Source organism: Sinohyriopsis cumingii, chromosome 15 (genome assembly GCF_028554795.1).
Source record: "Sinohyriopsis cumingii isolate HCF-2022 chromosome 15, ASM2855479v2, whole genome shotgun sequence".
NCBI classification, from domain to species: Eukaryota; Metazoa; Mollusca; class Bivalvia; order Unionida; family Unionidae; genus Sinohyriopsis; species Sinohyriopsis cumingii.
In genome coordinates this window covers 2,070,954-2,083,179 of record NC_142975.1, presented here as the reverse complement: position 1 = coordinate 2,083,179, position 12,226 = coordinate 2,070,954, and the positions used below count along the sequence as shown (strand labels likewise).

General features: G+C 39.4%; 1 protein-coding gene across 6 annotated transcripts in view; it reads left to right on the top strand.

Moving 5' to 3' along the window:
- Positions 1-12,226, top strand: part of LOC149781120 (uncharacterized) — a 65,921-nt gene that overhangs the window by 28,356 nt on the left and 25,339 nt on the right. For 2 of the 6 annotated variants that reach the window (XM_089935225.1, XM_089935226.1), the window contains exon 1: positions 8,182-8,410. The exons of 1 other annotated variant lie outside the window; for it this stretch is intronic. The gene's annotated coding sequence lies outside the window, so the exon portion shown is untranslated. Of the gene's footprint in view, positions 1-8,159; positions 8,411-12,226 lie in introns of those variants that run through there. 3 more of the 6 variants (XM_089935227.1, XM_089935221.1, XM_089935222.1) reach the window with 2 other exon arrangements.

Below are 12,226 nucleotides of genomic sequence, written 5' to 3'. Positions count from 1 at the left end.
AGATTAGAAACGTCGCTGAGATTTCCAATAACCGTTACAACGAAAACCGGTGAAGTATTATATGAATCAAAGTATAAATCAAATGGAGCCCCAATCAAAATTATTGATCATAACGAACACGCGTGGACGTCCGCGGTCACAATATTTCCACGGGATAGAACAGTAAAGTATATCCCGGGGGAATTCCTGGGAGAGGATGGTTTTCTCGCGGAGAGGAAACTATTTGATGCTATTGCTTGTTTGTGTAAAAACGACCCTGTGTCAGTGTGGTTACTTCGCAGCACTGAAAACGACATGGATACCTTTGATCAGTTTGTAAGACCAAACGGTGAATTATATCGCACTGAAGCATTTCACAACAAGATGAAAAAAACCGCCATGGAATTTGAAGAGCATGATGAACAACTGCTAACAAATTGTTTTACGATTCCATCGGTTGCGGCTCATGTTGCAGCAAGGAAAAATGCGTGGAGACCAACGCGCAAGGAATTTCTACCGGATGTACAATCCAGTTGTTTGGAATACTATCACGGTGGACTATGGAACACTGAATACAACCGCGACGCTATGATTTCCGTTGATATGGTTGCCTGTTATCCAGCGAGTTTTCTCGGGTATGGATCCGCCGCTGAGTACTTCAAACGATTTGGACACCCCAGACATGAAATGACTCGTGTTGCTATTAATGGACCACTGCCTGATTTTGATTTAACCGGATTCGCTCGCATAGTATCATTTGAATTCGCGGCAGGACTTCATCGCTGTTGTTATATTTGGATCGGTAGACACATGGCTGAAAAGAAGTGGCTGCCAATAGCGCTGCTACGGTATATGATTGATTGTAGCATGCTTGTATCGTTGATTGTCAGTGACGCGATTATATCATACCGGGCGCAGACTGAAGTCTGGTTACCAGAACCAGAGCGTCTAGATAGCATAATTGACGAATCCAGAAAACACATTGATGCCGACGAGGAATATATCATCGAATGGTCCAAAAAGATATTCAACCAACGAAACTGCGAGGCAAAAGATCTCGGTAGAAGAATAATTGGTAAGTTCACACAAGGTGGAAAAAACTGCGACTACAAACGATATTGCTCACGGCTGATTATAGATGACGCAGAATATGATTTCGTAATCAAGGACGCAGTGGCAAAAAATAGATACGTGAACTGCAAAACAGCTTTCTTGTCCAATGGAACAAAGTTGGGTACAGTTGTTACCTACAGCGATGGAGACAGCCCGGCATATCCACATTTGAGGGCGTCTATGCTGGGTTACGCCGCTATCAATTTATTCTCGATGATAAATAGATTTCCCGACACCGCGGTTAGAGTAGCCGTCGATTCATTTTACATAGACGTAAAGTACAAGGGAAACATAGCCGAGTTTACTAGTCCGGACGAGAGTTGGGGTATATGGAGAATTAAAAATGAAATACGACGCGATTATTCCCCGTCAGCAGATGTCCCCGTTGAAAATAATTACTTACGCGGTGATAATCTATCAGAATGGTCTAATGCACCACCGTGTTCTGATCCAATTTGTAGATATAAAACAGTTTATTTAAGCGGCTGTGGCGGGTCAGGAAAGACGACTCGGGCAATTGAATTATTTCGAACCCGGGCAAGTATAATCGTGCTTACACCGACCCATAGACAAGCGCGAGAGATAAAACAACGAAATGTTGACGCCGTTACTTATCACAGCTTTTTTCGATACAGCGGCGGTGAGTGGACTCCTGATCGAATGGGGGAAAAATTTATTCCTGAGGTTATCATCTGGGATGAGATATGTACTGTTTCGTTAGATACTTTACAAATGTTTCTTGAGTGGTTGCTGCGCGCGAATACAGCGGTAATCATGTGTGGCGACCATGGCCAACCACCACCATTTGTCGGCGAGGGTCCACATGATTGGTTAAAGGGTTTTGTGGACTATTATGAAGAAACCGATACTGATTACGGAGCACTTGATGAACAACTGCGCGAGGTTAAAAAATTAATCAGATTACAGCCGGATAGAGTTCAATGTGAAATAATCCGCGAGGTGATTCCGGAAACGCCGTTAAATGAATTCTGGGAAACATGGAGACCAAACGATTTGATTGTAGCGAGTAGAAAGATAGTCAGAGACACACTTCAGCGGAAGTTGTTTACGTTTCATAAGGAAAAGTTTCCAACGCGTCCAGTGCCGTTATGTTATAGACCCGCGGATACACGGCGGCAAAACATTGAAGTTGAAATCCCGGGCCCAACAGCGTCAGGGATAAAAAAACAAATTCTTGTGCTGAATGATATTGTGCTGGTTGATATCAGCGTCGTCGAGGACGCGCTACGTGCTGATAAATCCCCGTGGACGCTAGGATACGCAACGACAATACATTCCTCGCAGGGATTGACTATCACGGATACAATTGTTTGGATGGTTGATAATCGCATCGAATGGTCAAATCTAGTCTATCTTGCAGTGTCCAGAGTACGGAGGATAAATCAGCTTCGAAGAATTGTTATTGACGAAGCCACCGACGAAGCCGGCGACAACGATGATATTATTGATGCTAGCGTCATTGATAGAAAACTCTCGGGTTACCGCCAACAGGATAAAAAAAAACAGCGGCGTTTTGATATTGATGCCGAATTAATAATTGCGTTACGACAACAACAGAATAATCACTGCGCGAGTTGCAATTGTGTAATGCGCTGGCGTTATTCGGATAAAGACGCTCGCCAATTTACCGTGGACAGGATCGATAACAGTGTCAGTCATGTCAAAAACAATGTAAGGTTGACCTGTCTTGAGTGCAATAGACGCAACGGCGCTAGTTAAGGCCACGTGGGGGCAATTGAGTATCGTCAGGTATCACTTGTAGTTGCTCGCGAGTAAATCCGCGCTGAGGAGCAGTTGAATCCAGTCTATAGATCGGTGGTCTACCAGTTGATCGTGTTATCGTTGATATGTTATGTGTGGTAACACTCCAAATAGGATCAGTAGCTCTTTTTTTACCGCCTTCAAGCTCTCCTGGTTCATATAAATATCTAACAGTGACATCACCGAGAATCGGCTTGGAAACGCTATCTATTTTTGATCTTCCGGGTATATACTTTTTTTTAATCGCGTCGCTGGGCTTCATGTTGATTGCTCGGGTAATCTCGTTATTTAACGCTGCAATTACGCCTGGTAACCTTTTAACCCATTCACGAGATCGTTTTTCTTGGATGAATTCCTTCGCGTATTGATATCCAAATAACCGTTCAGCAAGAGTCCGATTGAATCGTTCAACAATTGCCTGATCACGATGTAGCGCAGTATGACCTCGTCGTACCGCGACGCTATGATGTTTCAGCGTTGATAAAACAGCGCCGCGAAATTCATTGCCAGGATCAACTTGTAATAGATTTGGCCAGCGCAGAGGACCCATTCGGTAAATCCGCTCAAACGCATCGGCTACTTCAGTTGCTGACTTTGTTTTTAACGGCTCCGCTTGTTTGTATCGACTCGCAACATCAACTACGGTTAGCGCGTATTTGTAACCGTTGTCATGCGGCAGAAATAATATGTCAGCTTGATGAACTTCATTAGGTACGCTGACATCAAAGCGCGAAAAGTTGATTTGTTTAGGCGGTGGTAGATAAATTTGCCATATAGCCTGTTTGGATAACCAATTAGCCGCAGTGGCCTTTGTTACTTTTGCAGCGCTTGCGAGTTTACCAATTGCGGCCTTCCCCTTCCAGTATCCTCTCGGAGAATAATAGATGGATTCCATGTTGTTATTATAAACGCTAGCGTTTTCAATTACCAGCGCGAGAAGCGCCGCTTCCAATCATTAATTTACCTTTCATAGCCGATTTTACCAACCATGAAGCCAATTTTTCTTTGAATGATTTATCAGGAATGGCATTTAACGCGTGAATTAATTTTACATCCGCGATATGACGCTGTTGCAGATCGCTACTTTTGTAGTAAGCAACATCATGAGCATGACACGCCTTATCGATAGCGTTTATTGGATACTCACCGGGTTTGGGCTGATTTTGATCATCGAGTCTGATATCTAATCGTGTTCCGGGGCCACAGTAGCTATATCCTGGGAGGTGCTTTTCTCCTGGATATTTTGCCCACGGGGTTCCGGGGAGTTTTGATAACTTGGCTGCAATATCACCTCCTCGCTTTTTTTTAAAGCATCCCCGGGTCTAGCAGAAATAAATCTAAATTTCTTTGTACCGCATTGTACACACTTACCAGTAAGCGCCGATCTGTTATTTCTTGTTGTAACGGTTGTCATATCATTTGTGCCAGTACGCACTCTACACTTCACACAATATAGATCCATAATTTATGTATAGAGATATGAATATAATTGATTTTTCGGCGACTAAAACAAGAGAACCAGTTAAGCATGTTGCAGCGTTACCAAACTCGATCCGGATGATTATCATCGGACCATCTGGATCCGGCAAGACGCAATTATTACTTAATTTAATAATGAGATGGATGAAGTGGGATAAGTTGTATTTAATCGCCCCTAGCGTAGATGATCAACGATGCTACGAGGTGTTGAAAGATTTTAACGCATCAGCGATCGCTGAAAAAAATGTTATTGAGTTTATTACAGATATCAATGATGCACCAGGTATTGATGATATTGATGGCGACGTTAACAATCTAGTCGTGTACGATGATGTTATGTTAGACAATCAAAAAAACCCAGCTAGGATATTTTCCAGAGGCAGGCATAAAAACACCGACGTGATATATGTCACTCAACGATACACTCAGATTCCAAAAGTAATCAGAGACAACTGTAATATTCTTGCTGTATTCAACGGCGTTGATACACACACTCTACGAAATATCTGGCAAACTTGGTGTGGCGGTGACATGGACTTTAATGGTTTTCGAAACTTTTTTTGTCATGCTCAGTCGACCCCACATGGATTTGTAACGATAAATTTACATGATCCTCGGACACGATATCGTATCGGACTTGACCAAATATTCGGTTAAATTGTAAATAATTTTCATTGTAAATAACTACTTAGCAGCGGGGGGGGGAATGACATCGACGCGGTCGTCGCTGTGTTTACCGGACGCTGACGACGCTGGGATCGGCGCGCAGAACCAAATGACGTCACCGTCGTGTAGGATGGACCGACGTCGTTTTTTTTTACCAGGCGCTGACTACACCGGATCCGCTGAGTGCAGAAGTATTAATTAAGCCAAATGACGATTGGACAAAATGTCGGATTCGCCCCCCCTGCTGCTCAAAGGTAATGACAGTGTTCTAGAAGAGAATGGTCCTGGCTATGTTCTAACAGACAACGGTACTGACAATGTTTTAGAAGGCAATGGCACTGGCAATGTTCGAGCAGACAATGCATCTAGGTATGTTTTAGAAGTTAATTTAGAACTAGTAATGTACTTAAATATATATTGCATAGACTTTACACATACATTCAACCCAAGCTCTAGTTGGTAGTAAATGAAAATGACGCTGCTCCGGCTTCCATATCAGCCATCTTATTAATTGTTATTGAAAGGAAAGTCGTGTGCACATTGCGTTTTCGCCAGAAGACTTTTATAATGTCAGGTTGGTCTTAGATGAAAATGATTTTGATTAGACTTACATTATGGTCAACATATTGGATATCCTGAATGATTGATCATATCGACGTTGTATTCTAACTAAAAGAGTTTTCATGATATCTTCTTGGTCATAAATCAAAATGGTCCTGCTCTGGCATCTAATATGGCTACGACAACGGTCATCATGAAATTGCTGTCGCTTTTCCTGAGTGAATGGTCACACCGATACGGGCGAGGGGTGTGTGTGCTCACTTAAAGATCTCCTACGTCGTCTAGCTGGTTCTAAATGAAAATTGTGCAGATCAGACCTCTGATACAGCCACCACGGCTGCCTTCTTGAAAATCTTGATATTGCTACGCCTCCGGAGCGGAAAGTCTTATTAACAAATGTTTTCTCCTTTTTTCTGCGAAGCAAACATATGCAGTATTAGTATGTCAGTGCAGTAATTACAGAAACATCAAGTATTTGGTTCATAGGAAATTTAGAAGACGCAATCTAGTAAGACTATCTTCGCTATTTCTACAATTGGATTGACTACAGGACTGACCGAGAGATTACCAATTAAAAATAGTTCGGTCAAGTTTGAACTTTCTGAAGCTTCTGGAGTAGATATTGAGATGAACCAGTCATAACTGAGTTACAATAGTCCAATCTTGAAAGTAATAATGAACACACAAGTGGTTTAGTATCATCAACTGAAAGATATTTGCGAATGGATCTGATGTGTCTCAGCTCAAGATATGCTGCCTTGCATATGCTCATGACATGTTGGTGCAATGTGAGTACTGTCCAGAGTAACGCCTAGGTTTCGTACTGACTGTGTGAATTTAATGTTGGTGTTGCTGATGTTTATTATTTGAGGTAAAGGATGTGAATGAGAAAGTATTGTCTTGTGATCAGAATGGCCTAAGTTTTATCATCATTCATCTGCAGCTTGTTGCATGCCATCCATGATTTCACATCAGAAATGCACCTCTCTACACCTTGGATGGTAACATCAACTTCAGTTGAGTGGCTTTATATATTTGAGTGTCATCAGCGTACAATTTGTGAGACACTGGATGATGATATATGACACTTGAGAACGGTTCCAAGAACACAACCCTGTGGAACACCAAAACATAGATTGTTGTTGTTGTTGTTGTAGGGTTTAACGCCATTTTTCAGCACACGATAGGCTATACATGGCGGCCAGTATTAATGGTGGAAGAAGAACCCGGGAAAACCCCAGAAAGAACCATCGACCCACGAGAAGCTACTGGCAAGCTTTCTCACATACCCACATTAGCCGAATCCGAGAATCGAACCCACGCAGAGGTGAGATGGCAGTGATCCGTAACGGAGAGCGCTTTAGACCACTCGGCCACTCGGGGCCCCCAAAAACATAGATTAACTGGGCTGGAGTGTATTCCATTTGCAGATACAATTTGTGTCCCATTGACCAAGTAGGACTTGAACCACAGTAAGGCTGTATTATGAATGCCAAATACATGCTGGAGACGGTGAAGTATAATTTTACACTGAAGATACCCCCCCCCCCAAAAAAAAAAAAATATTGATTTTGTTTAGAAAGCATACATATTAGATTTTGACTGTGACAATCAGGTTAATTCCTGATACAACTGGTGGATTTTATACTGAACCAACACTGTCACCAACCCTTCATTTTTACATTCAAAGAGCCATTTTGAATATTTTCCTGTGACAAGGGAGCTAAAAGAATCAGTATATGCCTTATGTATGAATAAAGTTCACTAGTACTATAACAAATTAGCATAGTTTTCATCAACCCTCAACCATCTCGATTTGTAGATTTTACTTTTGTAGCAGACATACGTAAATCTCTTAGCCATGCTGGCTGTTCATTTGCAGCCAAAGTTACGCATTTGATCTCCAGTGCTCTGTCTAACTGTTGCAGGCAGTCACCAAATAAGCCAACCCATTTTGAAGCTTAACTCAGAGTACATCTAAACTGCATTACAAATTTAGCATCGCTGCTAATTTATAAATGTTAGGCTTATGATAATTAGGTTCATGACTTCTATCTTAAAAAGAAGGGCAAAAACACGAAACTATTCAGTGAGACCTCAGGAAAACAAAACGGTATGATATGTATGGAAAAATGGGAACCAATCGGGACATGTGTGTACCTAAAATAGAATAGATATCTATGGGCTTGAATGGTCATCATTGGTTAATAATGTAGGGTATTTCTTTAGCAAAAAGAATCTTTGAGAGCTTATACAAATTGTAAACGAAAAAAATAGATACATTGTTTTATTGATGGAATTTAACCGTCTTGAGTTTGGAACACTCAGTTCTGAAATTAGCACCTGACTCTTTGGTGCGGAATCGAAAGCACATGTTTCAAAACATGTAGGTCCAGAAAATGTCCTGACTCGTATCCTTTTCTCTACGCAGAACCTGACATTCAGGTTTCATCTGTATTGATAATTTATAAATATAGGTTTTATCATGAGCACTCAGAGATTTAAAGTTATTTAATTTTTCAAATACCATGGTGTTTACATAGGTTTATTACAGGAACTGAATTAGTACCGTGAGTCATTCGTCATTCAGCTATCTTCGGTCATAATGCAGCTGTGTCCGTTGCGATGTCCCCCAGTTACATCGCTAAACAAACATACTTATTGTTAGACGATATACCTCTCGCAGCAGGTCTTTCTTTGTACTAATATATGTTTATTTTATTGCTCTAATAAATATAAATCATAGCATAAAGAGCCATTAAGTCAAAATTTAAACTAGTTCAACATTTCATTTCAAATCAACAGTCGCTAACAGTTGCCTATTTTCGGGGTAAGACATTTCTACGGCATCCATTTTAGAAGTGTTTAAATAATGTAATAATATAGCACTAATATAGCATATTAGGAACTGATACTAACTGGTAACATGATAATGAAAGATATGCTTTGACACCAATCAGTATAACCTTTTATCCGTACTATACCTATGCCCATGATATTTTCAAAAAATTGTTGGGGGAAGGGCTTAGACTATATAAAGAAAACGAATTCAAGTAAAAAATAATTCATGACAGTATTTATTGTTGAAGGCTTAAAAAGAGTGATTCAAGACTTCTTGTATCAAGGATTACATACAATATTTATGTTACATGTACAAGGATAACACATTCATTTTCAGAAATATTTAGATTGTGGTCTGTGGCCCAATAAACTTTTTCAATAAAGGATTCATTTGACTCATAGATAGACATATGCACACAAGAATGATAACTGTGTTCTCTGCTAAAGCAGATGAGACAAAAATGAATTATGTGAGTATTGCAGAACAAGCAATGTTCTCCCTTGAAAATTGCACTCCCTTAAAAATTGCACTTCCTTATAAGCAGTTAGTGTTAAATCCACTAGTCAAGAGTAAATGACTGAGTTGGACATCCAATCTGAACAATTTTCAATTACAACTAACTTAATCAAGACAAATACCTTTCACTCAGATAAATCTGTAATGGTTTCCCTCTGGTACATGGTTATACTTTCGATGTTAAACTTACAAAGTATCCTTTTTAGGTCAATTATCGCCACCGTTTTCGTCCGATGTACAATGCACCATGCTATTGATTAGTTGGCTTTACATACTATAGTGACATTTGTAGAACTCTATCACAGCCATACATGTGCACATTTTATTTCATACAAAATGCACATCTGTAAGCAATCTCTTTGATCTGTCTTTTTTTTAAAAATTTAAGCAGCAATTGTTCATGCCATGCTGTTTTGTATTGGCCTATGAAAAACATAACTCTAATATAGAAGCTACCTAATGTTGTTTGATTGGTATAAAGAAGAATAATGAAAGCAAGAAAAATATATGGCCAAATGAATTTCTATATCCTTATATTGTTCTCACATGTACTTGTTTTCATAGACAATATGTGTATTGGAAATTAAATCTATATGTATAGGAGTGATCATTTTAATATCGCATTTCCAGTATTATCAAATTATGACTGAATTTATGGTACATTTCACAATTGTTTACATTTCAGTGTTGCATTAGTTCAGTTGGTATAGCATCAGACTCCTAATCCAAGAGTGACGGTTGCCTTGGTGTGTCTTTAGAAAAGACATTTTAATTTTTCCCGTTTGCTCAGCATGATATAACCGATAATGTGTTATAAAGTTAAATAGTCATGTTAAAATCAACAACATAGCCACAAAAAGTCAGAACACAATATGGCAGCACATACAAAGAGATGTATGTAAATTAAAATTCTCTTTATAGCAGCAGGGTATATTTTAATATTTGACTTCCTGACATGTCCCATTGAAAAAGAAGAAAATGTTGGAATGCTGAAAGCAATATGTCATTTTATATGTGTGGTGTTTACGTTAGAACATAATCTTGCCTGGTGCTGTTAATACAGTGTTTATGTTAGAACATAACCTTGCGTGGTTCTGTTAATATGGGTGTTTACGTTAGAACATAACCTTGCCTGGTGCTGTTAATACGGTGTTTATGTTAGAACATAACCTTGCCTGGTGTGGTTAATATGGTGTTTACGTTAGAACATAACCTTGCATCGTGCTGTTAATATGGTGTTTATGTTAGAACATAACCTTGCATGGTGCTGTTAATACAGTGTTTACATTAGAACATAACCTTGCATGGTGCTGTTAATATGGTGTTCACATTAGAACATAACCTTGCATGGTGCTGTTAATATGGCGTTTACGTTAGAACATAACCTTGCATGGTGCTGTTAATATGGTGTTTACGTTAGAACATAACCTTGCATGGTGCTGTTAATATGGTGTTTACGTTAGAACATAACCTTGCATCGTGCAGTTAATACGGTGTTTACGTTAGAATATAACCTTGCATGGTGCAGTTAATACGGTGTTTACATTAGAACATTGCCTGGTGCAGTTAATATGGTGTTTACATTAGAACATAGCCTTGCATGGTGCTGTTAATATGGTGTTTACGTTAGAACATAACCTTGCATGGTGCAGTTAATACAGTGTTTACGTTAGAACATAACCTTGCATGGTGCTGTTAATACGGTGTTTACATTAGAACATTGCCTGGTGCTGTTAATATGGTGTTCACGTTAGAACATAACCTTGCATGGTGCTGTTAATATGGCATTTACGTTAGAACATAACCTTGCATGGTGCTGTTAATATGGTGTTTACGTTAGAACATAACCTTGCCTGGTGCGGTTAATATGGTGTTTACATTAGAACATAGCCTTGCATGGTGCTGTTAATATGGTGTTTACGTTAGAACATAACCTTGCATGGTGCAGTTAATACGGTGTTTACGTTAGAACATAACCTTGCATGGTGCTGTTAATACGGTGTTTACATTAGAACATTGCCTGGTGCTGTTAATACGGTGTTTACGTTAGAACATAACCTTGCATGGTGCTGTTAATACGGTGTTTACTTTAGAACATAACCTTTCCTGGTGCTGTTAATACGGTGTTTACATTAGAACATAACCTTGCATGGTGCTGTTAATACAGTGTTTATGTTAGAACATAACCTTGCCTGGTGCTGTTAATACGGTGTTTGCGTTAGAACATAACCTTGCCTGGTGCTGTTAATACAGTGTTTACATTAGAACATAACCTTGCCTGGGGCTGTTAATACGGTGTTTACATTAGAACATAACCTTGCCTGATGCTGTTAATACGGTGTTTACATTAGAACATAACCTTGCCTGGTGCTGTTAATACAGTGTTTACATTAGAACATAACCTTGCCTGGTGCTGTTAATACGGTGTTTACATTAGAACATAACCTTGCCTGATGCTGTTAATACGGTGTTTACATTAGAACATAACCTTGCCTGGTGCTGTTAATAGGGTGTTTACATTAGAACATAACCTTGCCTGGTGCTGTTAATGCTGAAAAGGATTACTCTTATCTATGATGGTTATTCAAAAAAAGGGATGAATATTAGTGGGCTGTACAACAAAAATCTTCATTAGTGAACAGTACATGAGTGCATCTTTTAAAAATCTCCCCATAACTTTTGCACATTTTCGGTCTTATTATCCAGTTATTAAATGTCATTTTGTTCATTCACTGCAAACTGCATTTCCAACTGCATTTCCAACTGCATTGCCTAACAACGAATCTTTGATAAGAGTATTCAGCCAAAAATCAGTTGGAGCTGAATCAGGGCTGACTGGAAGATGTGGCAATGTTTAGATGCTACTTTCCTTCAGGAAGTCTGTCACAATTGTGTATGTAAGTGCCAGTGCATTATCATGGACTGGTACATGGAGGGTGGTTCATTAGTGTTCCATAACCTTTGATAACACTTTGGAAGCAGACAAATGTCCAGTGACACAGTAGAGTTGGACAGGATGACCAGGTCTACTGTGTAGAAAAATATTGTCTAAACCTATCTTGACGGTGAGACTGCTATGTGCAATTTATGATCTCGATTTGTTTTCACTGATCAAACTTTATGGTCTCTTGAGTCAGGCTTGAAACAATAACTTAATGTTTCATATCCTGTCATTCATTGTAAAGTATCTGTTTTGTAAATTCAACCCATATCTGATTTTTATCAGTCGTCAACAATTGTGGGATCCAAAGAGCACAAATATTTCATCTGATTCTTCAGTATATTAAA